This window comes from Dipteris shenzhenensis, chromosome 24 (assembly GCF_047967505.1).
Source record: "Dipteris shenzhenensis isolate YYH24624 ecotype China chromosome 24, Dip_SZ_1.0, whole genome shotgun sequence".
Classification (NCBI taxonomy): domain Eukaryota; kingdom Viridiplantae; phylum Streptophyta; class Polypodiopsida; order Gleicheniales; family Dipteridaceae; genus Dipteris; species Dipteris shenzhenensis.
The window spans coordinates 45895734-45901864 of record NC_141619.1 but is presented as its reverse complement, the minus strand read 5'-3'; the positions used below and the strand labels follow the sequence as shown (position 1 = coordinate 45901864).

Sequence of the window (6131 nt, the reverse complement as noted above, 5' to 3'; positions counted from 1 at the left end):
ACAGAGCTGAATCTGATACCACCAATAGGTCAACACCAGTAAATGTGTTCAATGCTTATAAGGACAGGGAAAATGGGAAGAGTCCTAAAGACTCTTGGTCTTACCTTAGTTAGAAGACTCACCAAATTGGATACATACACTAGCCACAATAGATCTACCAATTGCTAAAGGAACTCAATTTATGCACTTGACAATGATAAACCTACTACCATTACACCTTTTTTTACACCATAAGAGTGGTACTTCAAGTTTAACCTCTGGAATTGATAATGCCATTGATACTAAGGAGATACATATTACTCCATCTCAACTTTGGGTAGAGCTGACATCACCAAGTGCAACATGCCAAATAGAGGCCTTGGTATGGTTGAGCATGCAACAACCTCATCTCCTAGGAAACATGCAATTGGATGAAGTTTTCCTCCTTCACATTTTTTGGAGTGCGTGTGAAGTGACGTAGCATGGTTTTTTTTTAATCCATACCATCAATGACCAAGCCCAAGTACTTTCCTTTCTTCTCCAAACATTTTTTCCTATGCTTTGCTAGCTTTTGCCTTTCTGTGCTTTGTTGTTCTCTATGAATCTGTAAAGCTTTTTTAATTTGCTCTACAATGTATGAGAAAAATGCACAAAAGATGAGAATGATTTTTTAATTTCAATTATGTACCCTTTAAAAATAATAAAAACTTTTAAGAGAAACTAATGTACTCAAGGCTTGTCTTCTTTGGTCTTTGCAGTGTCTCTTTTTGCTTTCAATTCAGCACAAATTTGACAAACACCCATCCTGTTCTTCTTAGGAATTTTCACATGAGAGAAATATTGCCTCCAGACTCTCAAGAATGAGGGAAGGGAGAGAATCTCTTGCATACTCTCTTTGAATGTATCTACATAAATATTGTAGACTTCTTTCTTTGTGAAACTATCTGGCAAATGAGTGAATGTAGAATTTGGGAGGACTTCTCCATTGAGCAATACAAAACTTTGAAGCCATTGTCTCAACAATGAAAGTTGTGGTGTTTCTTGAGAACCATAAGTTGGATGAAAGTCCTCAAGTCCTTTGCTTGAAATTGTTTTCCCCATTCTTAAGTTTCCAAGGGAAAACACTTTCATGAAGCTTGCTCTGCAAACCATCATATCACTGATAAAGTACTTGGTTGCCAAGGAGAAGGAGGCTCTCACTAAAGTTATCAATAAGAAATTTTGTTCTCGTCTTTTCAACCCAAAGAAATGATGCCTTTCTTGCTTGATTTTTTTAAATCCTAGTGACCTCAAGAAATTCTTTCTATAACAAAATGCTCTACTTGCATCACATATGGAAATTCTTGAAAGTATCCTTTCCTTCCTTGAACCTCTTGAAGTTCTTTGCTTAGCATTGCTAGTGTCAATGCTCAATGTGCATGCTGATTGCCAAAATTGAAGTCCCTTTGAGGAGGGGGTGTGGTCAATTTCTTCAATATCCTTGCTAAAATTGGAAGTTTGTGAAGGAGATGGACAAAAAAAGGAAGGAATTACTAGGACTACTCATGAGCTCCATGTTACCACTCTATCACCAAACACAAATGAAATATTGCACCTTGTAGATGAGGCTTTAGAGACATGGAAATATTGCACCTCGTAAATGAGGCTTTAGAGTTTGTGTAACCTTTTTTATGGAATTCAAATATTTAAATTTAAAAAATATCCAAACTTTCTAAAAGTATTGAGAGAGTGCTTTAAAAGGAGGTGGAGGGCCTTATTTCTCAATTGCAAGAGTTGGAATTGGAGCTCGAGAGCACTACAGAGGCTTGCACACATTTTTGTACAACTTTTAAAAAAAGGTTGGTCTTTTATTTGTCTTGTTTAGTTTAAATTCTAAAAATATAGTTTTCTAGAGAACATTACTTAATTTGTGGTTAATGTTTTGGGATTCCACAAAGGTAGAAAAATATAAGGAACAAATTTTGCTAGTCTGAGGTATAAAGTGAGTTATGAGGAGATATTCTTGTCTATAAACTTTGGGCCGATTGTTTATAATTATTGAAACATAATTACACGTAAAAGTACACAACATCCAAAGAAAAATAAAATCTCTTCTCAATATGAGTCCTCCATTCCAAAAGGAAAATAAGTTAGGATTCTAGAATCCAAACCTTGGAAGTCTTATTTTTAAGAAATGGTTCTTTAGAACTAGTGAAAAGGAAAGTAGGATTCTAGAATCCACTTCATGTGAAGATTGGGGTTTGGATCCTAACCTTAAATCATACATTGGTTGTAAAGAAACAAAATAGTTCTATTTGGGATTCTGGAATCCCAAATTTTGGGAAGAGTCGACTTCTAGAATCCAACTAAGATGTGAAGGATTTTGGAATCCCAAAACAAAAAGACATGTAGTGGAAGGTTTTTTAAACTTCAAGCATCAACGAGGGTTTGGTGGCAGATCCTCTGATAGCAGGGGGTTTGGGAGGCGGCAGCCCCTCAAGAGTAACGGGTCCGAGGGGAGGCGTCCTTGCACAGTTTGGGGGCAACGCCCCCAATAGCGAGGTCTGGGGGCTATCGGTAAACCCAAGCCCGCGATGGTATGACCAATTTGTGAATTGTCACTCCTTCTCTTGCGGGTGCCTCTTCTATTTTTAGCAATTCGGATTCTAGAATCCACGTTTTGTAAAAATGGGAAACTAGAATCCCAAAACAAAACACAATAAATTGGAACACAATGCAAAATCTCAAAAAAGGTCATAGAAGCTTGTTCACCTTGTTTACGCCTATTCTTTGAAGTTGGATTCCAAAATCCTAGTTCTCTATGCTTGGGATTTTGGAATCCCAAAAATCAATACGGTTGTGTTGATGGGGAACACAATCATCTAGAATACAATGCAAAAGTCCAAAAAGCGGCATAGAAGCTACTTTGCCTTCTCTGCAGCGGTTGTTGTATTGCTTTGAAGGTTGGTTTCTAGAATCCCAGTTCTCTACACTTGGGATTCTAGAATCCCAATTCTCTACACTTGGGATACTGGAATCCCAAAAATCAATATAGTTATGTTAACATTGGCACAACCAACATTTACATCATGCAAAAGCTTCAAACTATTGCTTATTGTCCTCGTCTATGCCCCTTTGTTTTCATGAAATTGAATTCTAGAATCCGAGCTCTCTATACCTAGGGGAAACACCTAGCAGGTGCTGTGAAATCTTGCAAATCGTGTCAAAAAGAGAAGAAAAAGGAAAAATGGTTATGATCATGGGTCTTCTATTCCTTTCACCTCTCCAATGTTTACATGAGTCTTAGTGGATCAAATTCCATCCTTTAGTTCAAATTCAATGACTCTACATTCAACACACGAAAACCCCGCTCAACAAACATAATTTTAGCAATTCCCTATGCTCAAGTTCTATCCACCAAGGCTCTTTACAAAGAGGTGAGAATTCTAGTTTACAAATTCTATAAAAGTTGAAATTTTCTAGGTTTTTCTTGAAAAATGTACTTTATTCAACATCTTCCTTGCTTTTTTTAACAAGTGGAAGAAACAATTTCTATATGTTTAAAATGAGTAAAGTGCTCTTTTGGTCAAAATATTGCAGTTAATATCTCCCAATTTCACAAACTTTATGTGAATTTGGAGAGATTTCGCAATGTTCTCTTCAATTTCTACTTTTGAGATGTTTTTTGGTAAATACAAAGAAGATTGTGCTTTCATATTTCTACACCTTTCATACTTGGATTTTGGAATTCTACCTCTTAGATTTGCGACTCATTGTTCTTTAATCAATACTCTAGGTTTCATCTTCCATGCTACTTTCCACTTCACTAGTTCTTCTTTAATTCTTCTTTTGTTTAGTTTGGATTCTAGAATCCAATTTCTAACGTGTTTCGTGATGGGGCATGCTAATGTGACTTTTCTACAAGCACTTCTTCACTAATTTCTCTTTCCTCCATTAATTTAGGTTTTCTTAATCTTAGTATTTGTTTTCCAAGCAATGGCATCACAATCCCAGCTTCTCCACTCCAAGAAAAAGTCCAAAACATCCAAAAATACATCCCCTCTAAGGTGGGAGGTGATGTAAGAGGAAGGTTGTGGTGTTCAGGCTCCTTGACTCCCTCTTGTTTGCAAGCACCACCCATGAGTCCAGCATTTGTAGAGACAAGATTGCTCAACTCACCAAATGATTCATCAAGGAGAGAGCTTCTTGCACCTGAATAGTCTCTATAGCAAAGTGAGGTCATGCCAACAAGGGAGAGTCTTAAAAAAAGCCTCTTCTTGTAGCAGAACAATTTCCATAGCAAAGCCAGTCAACACCATTGAGAGTGAAGGTCGTACAGGTAAGTGCTCTTCAAATGAGATGGAGGCTCCTATTCCAAAGGCTTCAAAACCTACTAGCAATGATGATTCTTTTGACGGAAAGACTAAAAAATTAAAGTATGGGCATGGTTGGACATTGACCATGGGGGTTCTTGGCCTTCATAGGACAGTAGTTGAGCCTATTACTGCCTTTTTGCTCGTGACTAAACATAAAGGTTTATCAAGTAATACTACTCAATTCCAATGGGTTGGATGTATCATAAGTGTAATGGAGCAAAAATCAGAAAAGATGTACTTTCTGGCTAAGCATGAACTAGGATCATCTGAAGTTGTTGTACTCCTTTTTCAAAAGGACTTTGAGCTACAAGAGGTCAATCCCCAAAGCACACAACAATTTTGGAAGATGTGATGCAAACAAGAGGTTTGGTAAGAGAAATTCCTCTTCATCTTCTAGTTATTCTAACTGTAATTTGCATGTTCTTTTCCTAAGTTCCTATTTTCTTGTTGGATTTTAGAGTTTTGGTCAAGCATTTTCGAAGCACATGGAGAGTATTTTTGGTGGTTCAAATTCTACAAGTACCTCTGATGAAGATGAAGAGATGCAAAAAGATGTGGACACCGACACTAATGATTTGAGTGAAGAGGAGCCAGTTCAAGAACCTTTTGTGCAAGACACAAGAACAAAAGGTCATAAAGGCAAAAAAAGGGAGAAATAACTCTTAAGTGAAGCTGAGATTGTGCCCTCAGGTCTAGATGCACCCTTGTCAACTCCACAAGATCAGAATTTAAATAATGCTACTCGAGAGATGTGTAAGAAGACAAAGATGGGTGATCCTTTACCTTGTGAGCTACTCGTCAATTTTATTGAACTACCTCCCATTGATCCCAAGACCACCTTAGCTACTACGACATATCAATGAAGTGCATGTTTCCAACCTCAAGAGAAAAATGAGATCCAAACCTACAATCATGGTGCTACCACTACTTGTTTTGGTGGAGAGGGATCAATGTCCTACAAAGAACTCATGGATAAAGTCTCAAGCAGATTCTTACAAGTATTATGTTCTAGGTGGAACCCACGGATTGCTTGCAAAAAAAGAACTTTGTCTAGAATATGACCACATTGACAATTATAAGACAACAATTTGTTGGATTTATGCGGGTTTGACTGATGAGGAGTGTACAATATTATCCACGCATCACAATGTTGACTCATATTATCGCTTACAGATGACTTTCATTCAAAAAATTAGATTCTTTCATAATGAATGGGTCAAGCAACAAAGTGAAGACCGGATTGTTGATGATAAATTTCGAGTTACACTTTGTGAGAGATGTGGTCTACAAGTACACAAGAATAATGCACGTGGTGCTAACCAAAATCCTAACATCAGGCATTATTTAGTTGGCCTGGAACCTACAAGAAGAGATTCTTGATTTATGGGAGCAAGGAAATTTAAAAGGTCAAAAGATGTTGAAGGCTTTTTCTAGCTCTTGTGGGAAAGCCAAGGCAGATAAAGCCATAAAGACTCTTCCTGAGTGAAGACATGAAGATAACTCCTTGGAGATCTTTGCAAGGAATTAGTGATACATCTCTAATAGTAAGAGTTCTAGCACATGTAAAGGCTAGAAACATCTCCTTAGAGGAGATGGGAGCAGAATTTGAAAGGTATATTTCTTACTTGCTCATTCACTCAAATGTTATAATCACTTTCACTCAAGAACTTGCTTTTAGATTCTTAATAAACATAGTTCTGTCTTCGCAGGAAAAAATCTTATTTGCACATGCAAAGAATTATGATAGAAAAGTTGAACTATAGCGATTGGGATGAAGTTAGGAAATACCATCCTGAT

At 37.1% G+C, this 6131-nt stretch overlaps 1 pseudogene; it reads left to right on the top strand.

Moving 5' to 3' along the window:
* Nucleotides 1–5225: 5225 nt before the first annotated feature.
* Nucleotides 5226–5820, top strand: LOC147886674 (uncharacterized; annotated as a pseudogene).
* The last annotated feature ends 311 nt before the right edge of the window (nucleotides 5821–6131 follow it).